Source organism: Theropithecus gelada, chromosome 19 (genome assembly GCF_003255815.1).
Source record: "Theropithecus gelada isolate Dixy chromosome 19, Tgel_1.0, whole genome shotgun sequence".
NCBI lineage: Eukaryota > Metazoa > Chordata > Mammalia > Primates > Cercopithecidae > Theropithecus > Theropithecus gelada.
Window position 1 is genome coordinate 22,437,908 of NC_037687.1, and position 14,239 is coordinate 22,452,146.

Genomic DNA, 14,239 nt, shown 5'->3' on the forward strand with positions numbered 1-14,239 from the left:
CTGTAGTCCCAGCTACTCGGGAGGCTGAGGCCGGAGAATGGCGTGAACCCGGGAGGCGGAGCTTGCAGTGAGCTGAGATCCGGCCACTGCACTCCAGCCTGGGCGACAGCGCGAGACTCCATCTCAAAAAAAAAAAAAAAAAAAAAGATACTGGCCCGGCTGGAGTAGAGAATGGATGTGTGGTAATAGAGGGAGGCTTAGATCATGGAGACGTGCAGGGGTTGAGGTGAGGCTGGGGCCCTCTAGAGCCATGGAGTGTTTTAGAAACAGACAGGGCTGGAGGAACAGCAGGCTGGATAGAGGGAGATTCCTGCCCCAGAGGGAAGGCCCTCTGTCCTGGGATCCTCCTTCCCCTTCCTCCACAGGCCTTTGTGTGAAGCTTCTCCTCGGCAGTGGGTGCAGGGTACTTCCTGAGGGTATCACCATGCAGGTGCCAGACTCTGGGGGGGGTTGTAAGGGATGTGACAAGAGTGGTAGCTCAGAAAAGGCGAGCATAGGCACTTAGAGATAGTGGAGGCTCATTAGAGGTCAAGAGCAGTGGTTCCCAGTGCTTTGGGAGGCCAAGGAGGGAGGATCGCTTGAGCCCTGGAGTTTGAGACAAGCCTGGGCAACATAGTGAGACCCCATCTCTAAAAAAGAATGTTTAAGGCCGGGCGCGGTGGCTCAAGCCTGTAATCCCAGCACTTTGGGAGGCCGAGACGGGTGGATCACGAGGTCAGGAGATCGAGACCATCCTGGCTAACACGGTGAAACCCCGTCTCTACTAAAAAATACAAAAAACTAGCCGGGTGAAGTGGCGGGCGCCTGTGGTCCCAGCTACTCGGGAGGCTGAGGCAGGAGAATGGCGTAAACCCGGGAGGCGGAGCTTGCAGTGAGCTGAGATCCGGCCACTGCACTCCAGCCTGGGCGACAGAGCCAGACTCAGTCTCAAAAAAAAAAAAAAAAAAGAATGTTTAAAAATCAATTTTATGGGCCGGGCGCGGTGGCTCAAGCCTGTAATCCCAGCACTTTGGGAGGCCGAGGCGGGTGGATCACGAGGTCAGGAGATCGAGACTATCCTGGCTAACATGGTGAAACCCCGTCTCTACTAAAAATACAAAAAACTAGCCGGGCGTGGTGGCGGGCGCCTGTAGTCTCAGCTACTTGGGAGGCTGAGGCGGGAGAATGGCGTGAACCCGGGAGGCGGAGCTTGCAGTGAGCCGAGATCACGCCACTGCACTCCAGCCTGGGAGCACAGCGAGACTCCGTCTCAAAAAAAAAAAAAAAAAATCAATTTTATGGCCGGGCATGGTGGCTCACGCCTGTAATCCCAGCACTTTGGGAGGCCAAGGCAGGCAGATCACGAGGTCAGGAAATTGAGACCATCCTGGCTAGCATGGTGAAACCCCGTCTCTACTAAAAATACAAAAAAAAAAAAAAAAAAAAAATTAGGCAGGCATGGTGGCGGGCGCCTGTAGTCCCAGCTGTTCAGGAGGCTGAGGTAGGAGAATGGCGTGAACCCGGGAGGCGGAGCTTGCAGTGAGCCGAGTTTGTGCCACTGCACTCCAGCCTGGGCAACAGAGCGAGACTCTGTCTCAAAAAAAGAAAAAGAAAAAGAAAAAATCAATTTTATGAAGGTGTCTGAGAGAGATCAGTGACTCAGAGTTTGAGTGGGGAAGTGCTCAGAAACCATGGCTTCTTTCTGGGGGCATGGTCCCACAGGGGCCCACGGGGTCTCCCAGGCACAGGGACCCGCGTGGGACCTCAGCAGGTGGGCCAGATGCTGGGAGTGGAGGGGGCTGAGGGGCGTTCTTTCCTTTACCCCCTTGTGGCTGCAGTGAGCTATGATCGCACCACTGCACTCCAGCCTGGGTGACAGAGTGAGACCTTGTCTCAATAAAAGAAAAAGAAGGTCAGGTGTGGTGGTTCACACCTGTAATCCCAGCACTTTGGGAGACCAAGGTGAGAAGATTGCTAGAGCTCAGGAGTTCAAGACCAACCTGGGCAACATGGCGAAACCCTGTCTCTACAAAGTATACAAAAATTAGCTGGGTGTGGTGGCAGGTGCCTGTAATTCCAGCTGCTCGAGAGGCTGAGGCATGAGAATCACCTGAACCTGGGAGGTGGAGGTTGCAGTGAGCTGAGATTGTGCCACTGCACTCCAGCCTGGGCGATGGAGTGAGACTCTGTCTCAACAACCACCACCAAAAAAAAAAAAAAAAAAGATTTAGAGGCCAGGTGTGGTGGCTCACCCCTGTAATCCTAGTGCTTTGGGAGGCCGAGGTGGGCGGATCACCTGAAGTCCGGGGTTCAAGACCAGCCTGGCCAACATGGTGAAACCCCGTCTCTACTAAAATACAAAAATTAGGTAGGCATGATGGTGGGTACCTGTAATCCCAGCTACTCGGGAGGCTGAAACAGGAGAATTGCTTGAACCTGGGAGACGGTGGTTGTGGTGACCCGAGATTGTACCACTGCACTCCAGCCTGGATGGCTGAGCGAGACTCCGTCTCAAGAAAAAAAAAAAGATCTAGAAAGGAGAGGTAGGGAGTCCATGAAAAATCTCTGGCCAGCCCTCCTGAAGCACTAGACAGGGGAACAAGTCAGACTTTGCAGGAAAATCTGGGAAGTCAGGCATATCCAACTGTCAGAGTCATGGAAGGTTGTTGCCTCTGCATCTGGTGTTGAGCCCGAGGTTCCTGGTGGTTAGCAGGGCGGAAAATTGAGAAGAGATAAACAGGAGTGTGGGGGAAACAAGGTCCTGAACATTTGCATCTGTCTCACCCTTCAGGGCAGAGCGAGAGCACATGGGAACCCCCTAACACATCTACATCTGTCTCTTGCCACATCTAAATAGAGCAACTGTCCAAGAAAAATACCATGCTCAACTTCTTTCTTCCAGTTTTCATGCAATTTTCTCTTTTGGCCAACTCTAACTCAGAACCATATGGGGAAGGGTTTTGTTTTGTTTTATTTTGTTTTTTGTTTTTTTCTAGAGTCTTGCTCTGTTGCCCAGGCTCTGGAGTGCAATGGTGAAAGCTCAGCTCACTGCAACCTCTGCCTCCCAGGTTCAAGCGATTCTCCTGCCTCAGCCTCCCAAGTAGCTGGGAGTACAGGTGCTCACCACCACGCTTGGCTAACTTTTTTGTATTTTTGGTAGAGACAGGGTTTCACCGTGTTGACCAGGTTGGTCTTGAACTCGTGACCTCAGGTGATCCAGCTGTCTCAGCCTCCCAAAGTTCTGGGATTGCAAATGTGAGCCACCGCACCCAGCCACCTTCATCACTTTCTTTTTTCTTTTTTTTTTTTTGAGACAGAATCTCACTCTGTCGCCCCAGGCTGAAGTGCAGTGGTGTGATCTCGGCTCACTGCAAGCTCCGCCTCCCGAGTTCACACTATTCTGCTGCCTCAGCCTCCCGAGTAGCTGGGACTACAGGCATCCGCCATCACGCCTGGCAAATTTTTTGTATTTTTAGTAGAGACAGGGTTTCACCGTGTTAGCTAGGATGGGAATGGTCTCGATCTCCTGACCTCGTGATCCACCCGCCTTGGGCTCCCAAAGTGCTGGGATTACAGGCGTGAACCACCGCCCCTGGCCACCTTCATCACTTTCAATATGTCATGCCACTCTATCCTAGCCTGTGAGGTTTCCACTGAAGAGTCTGCTGCCAGATGTATTGGAGCTCCATTGTAGGTTTGTTTTTTGTTTTTGAGACAGAGTCTCACTCAGTCACCCAGGCTGAAGCGCAGTGACGAAATCTCAGCTCACTGCAACCTCCACCTCCCAGGTTCAAGCGATTCTTGTGCCTCAGCCTCCTGAGTAGCTGGGATTACAGGCGTGAGCCACTGCACCTGGCCTCATGCCTGGCTAATTTTTTTGTATTTTTGGTAGAGACAGGATTTCACCATGTTGCCCAGACTGGTCTCTAACTCCTGGCCTCAAGTGATTCACCCACCTCAGCCTCCCTAAATGCTGGGGATTACAGACGTGAGCCACTGCACATGGCCTCCATTGTATGTTATTAGTTGCTTTTCTCTTGCTGCTTTTAGGACCTTTTCTTTATCCCTGATCTTTGGGAGTTTGATTATTAAATGCCTTGAAGGTAGTCTTTGGGTTAAATTTGCTTAGTGTTCTATAACCTTTTTGTATTTGAATATTGATATCTTTTTCTAGGTTTGGAAAGTTCTCTGTTATTATCCCACTTAATAAACTTTCTGTTCCAATCTCTCTACTTTAGGGCCAATAAAACTCTTAGATTTTTACCTTTTGTGGCCATTTTCCAGATCTTGTAGGTGTGCCTTATTCTTTTCTTTTCTTTTTTTTTTTTGAGATAGAGTCTTGCTCTGTTGCCAGACTACAGTGGCACAATCTTGGCTCACCGCAACCTCTGCATTCCAGGTTCAAGCAATTCCCCTGCCTCAGCCTCCCAAGTAGCTGGGATTATAGGCGCCTGCCACCATGCCTAGCTAATTTTTTGTATTTTAGTAGAGATGGGGTTTCACCATGTTGGCCAGGATGTTCTCAAACTCCTGACCTCGTGATCTGCCCACCTCGGCCTCCCAAAGTGCTGGGATTACAGGCGTGAGCCACTGCACCTGGCCCTTATTCTTCATTTTTTCTTTTGTCTCCTCTGACTGTGTCTTGCTCTCCTCTCCTCTCCTCCTCTCCTCCTCTCCTCTTTTTGAGACAGAGTCTCACTCTGTCGACCAGGCTGGAGTGCAGTGGTGCAATCTTGGCTCACTGCAACCTCCACCTCCCAGTTTCAAGCCATTCTAGTGCCTCAGCCTCCTGAGTAGCTGGGATTACAGGCATGCACCACCACACCCGGCTAATTTTTGTATTTTTAGTAGAGCTGGTCTCAAACTCCTGACCTCAGGTGATCCTACCACCTCAGCCTTCCAAAGTGCTGGGATTACAGGTATGAGCCACTGTGCCCAGCCTGACTGCGTATTTTCAAATAGCCTGTCTTTGACCTCACCAATTCTTCAGGTTGATCAATTCTACTGTTCAGAGACTGATGCATTCTTCAGTGTGTCAGTTGAATTTTTTCTGCTTAATTTTTTTTTTTTTTTGAGATGGAGTCTCGCTCCATGGCCCAGGCTGGAGTGCAGTGACACAATCTCAGCTCACTGCAAGCTCCGCCTCCTGGGTTCACGCCATTCTCCTGCCTCAGCCTCCTGAGTAGCTGGGACTACAGGCGCCCGCCACCATGCCCAGCTAATTTTTTTTGTATTTTTAGTAGAGACGAGGTTTCACTGTGTTAACTGGGATGGTCTGAATCTGCTGACCTCGTGATCTGCCCGCCTCAGCCTCCCAAAGTGCTGGGATTACAGGCGTGAGCCACTGCGCCTAGCCCCTTTCTGCTTAATTTTTAAAAATTATTTCAATCTCTTTGGTTAATTTATCAGATAGGATTCTGAATCCCTTCTCTGTGCTATCTTGAATTTCATTGAGCTTCCTCAAAACAGCTGTTTTGAATTCTCTGTCTGAAAGGTCACATAGCTCTGTCACAGTGGGGTTGGTCACTGGAGGCTTGTTTAGCTCACTTGGTGAGGTCATGTTTTCCTGCATGGTGTCAATGCTTGTGGATGTTCGTCAATGGCTGGGCATTGACGAGTTCACTGTTTATTGTAGTCTTTGTAGTCTGGGCTCATTTGAACCCATCCTTCTTGAGAAGGCTTTCCAGGTATTTAAAGGAAATAGAGTGTTGTGATCTAAACTTTTGGTCACTGCAGCTGTGTCTGCATTAGGGGGCACCCCAGGCTCAGTAACGCTGTGATTCTTGCAGAATCTTAAGAGGTACTGGCCAGGCGCAGTGGCTCACGCCTGTAATCCCAGCACTTTGGGCAGCCGAGGCAGGCGAATTATCTGAGGTCGGGAGTTTGAGACCAGCCTGGCCAACATGGTGAAACCCCATCTCTACCAAAAAATACAAAAATTCGCCAGACATAGGAGCGGGCACCCGTAGTCCCAGCTATTTGGGAGGCTGAGTTGGGAGAATCACTTGTGCATGGGAGGTGGAGGTTGCAGTGAGTGGAGACTGCAGCACTGCATTCCAGCCTCGGTGACAGAGTAAGACCCTGTCTCAAAAAAAAAAAAAAAAAAAAAGGAATCTTAGAGGTACTGCCTCGGTGGTCTTGGGTGAAATGCAGGAGAATTCCCTAAATTACCAGGCAGAAACTCTTCTCTTCCCTTACTTTCTCCAAACAAATGCAGTCTCTCTCTCTGTACAGAGCTGCCTGGAGCTGCTGGAGGGGAGACACAAGTACCCTTGTGGCCACCACCACTGGGACTGCACTGGGTCAGACCCAAAGCCAACACACCACTGGGTCTCACCCAGGGCCCGTGGCAACCACTACCTGGCTTCCGCCAATATTCATACAAGGCCCAAGGAATCTTCGGCCAGCAGGTGGTGAAGCCAGCCAGGCTTGTGTCCTTCCCTTCAGGGTAGTGAGTTCCCTCTTGGCCCAGGGCATGTCCAGAAATGCCATATGGGAACCAGGGCACGGAGACAGAAGCCTTAGGAATCTACCTGGTGCTCTATTTTGTGGCTGAGCTGGCACCCAAGCTACGAGAAAAAATGTCTTTCCCACTCGATATGGCTTGGCTGTGTCCCTACCCAAATCTCATCTTGCACTGTAGCTCCCATAATTCCCCCATGTTATGGGAGGGACCCGGTGGGAGATACCTGAATCATGGGGGCAATTTCCCCCATACTGTTTTTGTGGTAGTGAATAAGCCTCATGAGATCTGATGGCTTTATAAGGGAAAACCCCTTTGACTTGGTTCTCATTCTGTCTTGCCTGCCACTGTGTAAGACATGCCTTTCAACTTCTGCCATGATTGTGAGGCCTCCCCAGCCACGTGGAACTGGGAGTTTATTGAGCCTCTTTTTCTTTATAAATTACCCAGTCTCAGGTATGTCTTTATCAGCAGCATGAAAATGGACTAATACACTATTCTTCCCTCACCTTTCCTCACACAGGAGTCTCTCTCTGTGGCTACCACTGCTCCAGGCCCATGGCGGGTACTGCCTGGCTACTGCTGATGTTCACTCAAGGCCCAAGCCCTCCTCAGTCAGCTTGTGGTGAATGCTGCCAGGCCTGGGTCTTTTTCTTCAGGGAAGAGGGATTCCCTCTGGCCCAGGGCAGATCCAGGAATGCTGTCCAAGAGCCAAGATCTCGACTGGGGATGCCAGCAGCCACTTGGTGCTCTACCCCACTGGCCAAGCTGGTGCCCAAGATGCAAGACAAAGTCTCCTTTACTCTTTCCTCTCCTTTCCTGAAGCAGGAGTCTTTCCCCAGGGCCACCGCAGCTGGGAATGCACTGGTCACACCTGAAATCAGCACGGCCCTGCGTCTAACCCAAGGTCTGAAGCGAGTACTGTCTGGCAAACCACTGATGTTTATTCAAGGTCCAAGAGATCTTTAGTCAGCAAGCAATGAATCCTGCCAGGACTGGGTCCTTCCTTTCAAGACAGTGGCTTCCCTTCTGGCCCAGGGTGTGTCTAGAAATGTCATCCAAGATTTAGGGCCTGGAATGGGGGCCTCAGGACTCTGCCTGATGCCATGTCGTCCTGTGGCTGAGTTGGTATCCAAGTTGCAAAACAAAAGACCTCTTGACTTTTCCCTCTCCTTGCCTCAAGCGGAAGGAAGGAGTCTCTCCTGGAACTGTAAGCTTTACTGCCTGGGGTTTGGGGCTTGGGGGCTCAAGCACTCCCTTGGCTCCTCAGCCAATGTCTCACTGGACCTCATGTCCTCCAGGTCCACTTGTTCTGAGCCCAGCAAGGCACCAGGACTTGCCCAGGAATTGCAGTTTTTGGGACCTGATTGCCTTTCTTATTTATTTATTTATTTATGGAGTTTTGCTGTTGCCCAGGCCGGAGTGCAGTGGCATGCTCTCGGCTCACTGCAACCTCTGCCTCCTGGGTTCAAGTGATTCTCTTGCCTCAGCCCCCTGAGTAGCTGGGATTACAGGCGTGCACCACCACACCCGGCTAATTTTTGTATTTTTAGTAGAGACGGGGTTTCACCATGTTGGTCAGGCTGGTCTCGAACTTCTGACCTTGTGATCCACCCACCTCAGTCTCCCAAAGTGCTGAGATTACAGGCATGAGCCACCACACCTGGCCTCAAGTTTGTTTAGGGTCCCAGAGCACTGTGGCCCACAGTGGCTAGGCACGCCGGAACTCAGGTTCCCACCGCTAGAATGGATTTTCCTCTGTCTAATGCTTATTTACATGCTCCCTCTGTGGGTGGTGTCTGATTTCTGCCCCCTGTTGCTTTCCACTGTAATAGAACAGCATTGAGATCCAGTGCAAAGCTCCAGTCAATCACTGAGCTCTCCCTACCCCAAATGCACAGATTCTCTCTCCTTGCCATCTGACTGCTGCCAGGAGATGTGGGAGGGATGGCACCTGACCCCAAAAGCCCATTGGCTTAAAATAGCAGTCCCATCCCAAGAGCTCAAACCACCCCAAAAGCTCATTGGCTTAAAATAGCAGTCTAATATTACCTCTCATGGGTTCAATGGGTTAAGAGAGTTTAACCAGCTGAATCAGCTGATTCTTTTTTTTTTTTTTTTTTTTTTTTTTTTTTTTTTTTTGAGGTGGAGTCTCACTGTGTCGCCCAGGCTGGAGTGCAGTAGCGGGATCTTGGCTCATTGCAATCTCTGCCTCCCTGGTTCAAGCAATTCTCCTGCCTCAGCCTCCCAAGTAGCTGGGATTACAGGCGCCCGCCACCACACCCAGCTGATTTTTGTTTTGCTTTTTTTTTTTTTTTTTTTTTTTTTGGAGTTTTGCTCTTGTTGTCCAGGCTAGAGTGCAATGGTGCGATTTTGGTTCACTGCAACCTCTGCCTCCTGGGTTCAAGCGATTCTCGTGCCTCAGCCTCCTGCGTAGTTGGGATTACAGGCATGCATCACCACGCCCGGTGAAATTTTTGTATTTTTAGTAGAGACAGAGTTTCTCCATGTTTGCTAGGCTGGTCTTGAACTCCTGACCTCACGTAATCCACCCGCCTTGGCCTCCCAAAGTGCTAGGATTACAGGTGTGAGCTGCCATGCCTGGCCGAAAACAATAGATTTATATCTAACCATACTAATAACTGCATTGACTCTAAATTATATAAACACCCAATTATAAGACAGAGATTTCAGACTGAAGAAAAAGCATGACCCCACTCTATGCTGCCCACAATAATTTTTTTTTTTTTTTTTTTGTGAGACGGAGTCTCTCACTGTTACCCAGGCTGGAGTGCAGTGGCGTGATCTCGGCTCACTGCAACCTCCACTTCCTGGGTTCAAGCAATTCTCCTGCCTTAGCCTTCCAAGTAGCTGGGATTACAGGCGCCCACCACCACACCCAGATAATTTTTTGTATTTTTAGTAGAGATGAGGTTTCACTATGTTGGCCAAGCCAGTCTTGAACAGGCGCCTGACCTCGTGATCCACCCACCTCGGCCTCCCAAAGTGCAGGGATTACAGGCGTGAGCCACCGCACCCGGCCGAAATGCACTTTAAATAGAAAGATGTTCTGTACAAAAGTTAACTCAAAATGGACCACATCACTAAATGCAAAACTTAAAACTATAACGTTTCTAGAAGAAACATAGGAGAAAATCTTTGTGACCCTAGATGATGCAAAAGTTCATTATATACAAAAGTTCATTATGTACAAGCATGATCATAAGAGAAAACCTTGATAAATTAGACTCCATCAAAATTAAAAACTTCTGCTCTTCAGGCCGGGCGCGGTGGCTCAAGCCTGTAATCCCAGCACTTTGGGAGGCCGAGATGGGCGGATCACGAGGTCAGGAGATCGAGACCATCCTGGCTAACACGGTGAAACCCCGTCTCTACTAAGAAATACAAAAAATAGCCGGGCGAGGTGGCGGGCGCCTGTAGTCCCAGCTACTCTGGAGGCTGAGGCCGGAGAATGGCGTGAACCCGGGAGGCGGAGCTTGCAGTGAGCTGAGATCCAGCCACTGCACTCCAGCCTGGGCTACAGAGCGAGACTCCGTCTCAAAAAAAAAAAAAAAACTTCTGCTCTTCAACAAACATTAATAAGAGCATGAAAAGATAAGCCAAACAGTGGGAGAAAAATATTTGCAAATTGCATACTTGATAAACAACTAGTATCCAAATATTTTAAGAACTCTTAAAAGTCAATAGCTAGAAAACAAACAACCCAATTATTTAAAAAGGGCAAATGATTTGAATAAACACTTCACTAACGAAGATATGCAGATGAAAACAAGTACATAAAAAGCTGCTCAACATCATTAGTCCTTAGAGAAATGCAAATGAAAACCACAAGGTCATTCTCCACCTATTAGAGTGGTTACCATGGAGAAAAGAGGCAGGGTAATCACTTGAGGCCAGGAGTTTGAGACCAGCTTGGACAACATACCGAGACACCGTCTCTACAAACATAAAAATTAGGGGCCAGGCGCAATGACTCACGCCTGTAATTCCAGCACTTTGGGAGGCTGAGGCAGGCGGATCACCTGAAGTCAGGAGTTCAAGACCAGCTTCACCAATAGGGTTAAACCCCGTATCTAGTAAAAAAAATAAATAAATAAATAAAATAAAATACAAATAAAATAAAATAGCCGGGCATGGTGGCACACGCCTGTAATTCCAGCTCTTCTGGAGGCTGAGGCAGGAGAATCACTTGAACCTGGGAGGTGGAGGTTGCAGTGAGTCAAAATCTCATCATTGCACTCCAGCTTGGGCTACAAGAGTGAAATTATGTCTCAAAAAATAAATAAAAAGTAAAAAAATCTATTGGCTGGGCATAGTGGCTCACGCCTGTAGTCCCAGCACTCTGGGAGGCCAAGGAGGGCAGATCAGCTGAGGCTAGGAGTTCACAACCAGCCTGACCAACATGGAGATACCCCGTCTCTACTAAAAATACAAAATTAGCCGGGCGTGGTGGTGCATGCCTATAATCCCAGCTACACAGGAGGCTGAGGCAGGAGAATCACTTGAACCCAGGAGGCGGAGGTTGTGGTGAGCCGAGATCGCGCCATTGCACTCCAGCCAGGGCAACGAACGAAACTCCGTCTCTCTCTCTCTATATATATATATATATATTATTTTCATGCTTTTTCCTGATTCATTTGGTCATTGTTCTCTTTTTCCACAGTCTTTTGGATTAATCAAGTTTTTTTTTTTTGTTTTTTTTGAGCCAGGATCTCACCCTTTTGCCCAAGCTGGAGTGCAGTGGTGTGATCATGGCTCACTTCTGTCTCAAACTCCTGGACAAAAGTGATCCTCCTACCTCAGTCTCTCCAGTAGCTGAGACTATAGGCATGTGCCACCACATCTAGTTAATTTTTTTTTTTTTAATAGAGATGGTGTCTCATGTGCTGCCCAGGTTGGACTCGAACTCGTGGGCTCAAGTGATTTCTCCCGCCTTGGCCTCCCAAAGGGCTCGGATTACACGCATGAGCCACTATGCCTGGCTGAATTAATCAGGTAATTTTTTTTATGATTCTATTTTATCTCTTTTGTAGGTTTATTAGCTATAGCTCTTTGTTTTGTTATTTTATTTGAGAGTTTCGCTCTTGTTGCCCAGGCTGGAGTGCAGTGGCACTACCTAGGCTCACTACAACCTCTGCCTCCTGGGTTCAAGGGATTCCCCTGCCTCACTCAGCCTCCAGAGTAGCTGGAATTATAGGTGCCCGTTACCATGCCCAGCTAATTTTTTGTATTTTTAGTAGAGATGGGGTTTCACCATGTTGGCCAGGCTGGTCTTGAACTCCTGATCTCAGATGATCCACCCGCCTCAACCTCCCAAAGTGCTGGGATGACAGGTGTAGGCCACCGCACCTAGCTATTTTATTTTTTGAGACAGAGTCTCACTCTGTCGCCTCGGCTGGAGAGCAGTGGCATAATATCGGCTCACTGCAACCTCTGCCTCCCAGGTTCAAGCGATTTTCCTGCCTCAGCCTCCTGAGTAGCTGGGACTACAGGCGCCTGCCACCACGCCCGACTAATTTTTGTATTTTTAGTAGAGATGGGGTTTCTCCATGTTGGCCAGGCTGGTCTCGAACTCCTGACCTAAGGTGATCCACCTGTCTTGGCCTCCCAAAGTGCTGGGATTACAGGCGTGAGCCACCATGCCTGGCCTGCTTTGTTTTTTTAATGGCCACTGTAGAGTTTATAATCCACATCTTTTTTTTTTTTTTTTTTTTTTTTTGAGACGGAGTCTCGCTCTGCCGCCCAGGCTGGAGTGCAGTGGCCGGATCTCAGCTCACTGCAAGCTCCGCCTCCCGGGTTCACGCCATTCTCCTGCCTCAGCCTCCGAGTAGCTGGGACTACAGGCGCCCGCCACTGCGCCTGGCTAGTTTTTTGTATTTTTTAGTAGAGACGGGGTTTCACCGTGTTAGCCAGGATGGTCTCGATCTCCTGACCTTGTGATCCGCCCGTCTCGGCCTCCCAAAGTGCTGGGATTACAGGCTTGAGCCACCGCGCCCGGCCTATAATCCACATCTTTAACTTCTTGCAGACTACATTCAAGTGCTACTGCACTCCACACTCCAGTGTGGGTGAGAGAGCAAGACTCTGTCTCAAAAAAAAAACAAAACTAGCTGGCCATGGTAGTGCACACCTATAGTCTCAGCTACTCGGGAGGCTGAGTCACAAGAATTGCTTGAACCCAGGAGGTGGAGAGGTTGTGGAGAGCTGAGATCGCACCACTGTGCCCCAGCCTGGGAGACAGAGCGAGACTCCATCTCAAAAAATTAAAAAAAAAAATTTTCCTAGTGCTACACATAGGAATGTGCAGGTGCACACGCATACACCTGCATGCACACACATGTGCTCAGGTACATATGTGAGTGAGTAAAACCAGTGAAATCGGAAGAATAAGGTCTTAGAATTGAACTAATGTCAATGTCCTGTTTTGATGTTGTATTATAGTTATATAAGATGTTAGCATCCTCTGGAGGCTGAGGATTTAAAAAAAAAAAAAAAAAGATGTTAGCATCAGAGGTAAGTGGGCGAAAGGCAAACAAGACCACTTTGGACTCTTTTTTTTTTTTTTTTTCTTGAGATGGAATCTCGCTGGGTCGCCCAGGCTGGAGTGCAGTGGCGAGATCTCGGCTTATCGCAACCTCCGCCTCCTGGGTTCAAGCGATTCTCCTGCCTCAGCCTCCTGAGTAGCTGCGATTACAGGTGCCCGCCACCATGCCCAGCTAATTTTTGTATTTTTAGTAAAGACAGGTTTTGCCATGTTGGCCAAGCTGCTCTTGAACTCCTGGCCTTGGGTGATCCACCCACCTTGGCCTCCCAAAGTGCTGGGATTACAGGTGTGAGCCACCACGCCCAGTACCATGTACTCTTTTTGTAACTTCTTATGAATCTATAGTCTCTTAGAAATAAAAATAATCAGTTGGGTGCTGTGGACCATGCCTGTAATCCAGGCACTTTGGGAGGCCGAGGCGGGTGGATCATTTGAAGTCAGGACTTTGAGACCAGCCTGGCCAACATGGCAAAACCCGGTCTCTGCTAAAAATACAAAAATCAGCCGGATGTGGTGTCGGGCGTCTGTAATCCCAGCTACTCAGGAGGCTGAGGCATGAGAAATGCTTGAACCCAGGAGACAGAGGTTACAGTGAGCTGAGATCATACCACTGCACTCCAGCCTGGGCCACAGAAGAGACTGTCTCAAAACATAAATAAAATAAATAAATAAATAAATAAAAGGCAAGATCTATCTAGAAGGTTAAAATATTATGAAATATGTTTTGTGACCATAACGGAAATCAGTAATACAAAGATAACTCCAAAAAAACAAAAACCCTTGGCTGGGTGCGGTGCCTCATGCCTGTAATCCCAGCACTTTGAGGCCAAAGTGGGTGGATCACCTGATGAGGTCAGGAGTTCGAGACCAGCCTGACCAACAGGGTGAAACCCCATCTCTACTAAAAATACAAATATTAGCTGGGCGTGGTGGCGGGTGCCTGTAATCCCAGCTACTAGGGAGGCTGAGGCAGGAGAATCACTTGAATCCAGGAGGCAGAGGTTGCAGTGAGCTGAGGCTGTGCCATTGCACTCCAGCCTGGGCAAAAAGAGCAAAACTCTGTCTCAGGAAAAAAAAAAAAAAAAAAGGCCGGGCGCGGTGGCTCAAGCCTGTAATCCCAGCACTTTGGGAGGCCGAGACGGGCGGATCACGAGGTCAGGAGATCGAGACCATCCTGGCTAACAAGGTGAAACCCCGTCTCTACTAAAAAATACAAAAAACTAGCCGGGCGA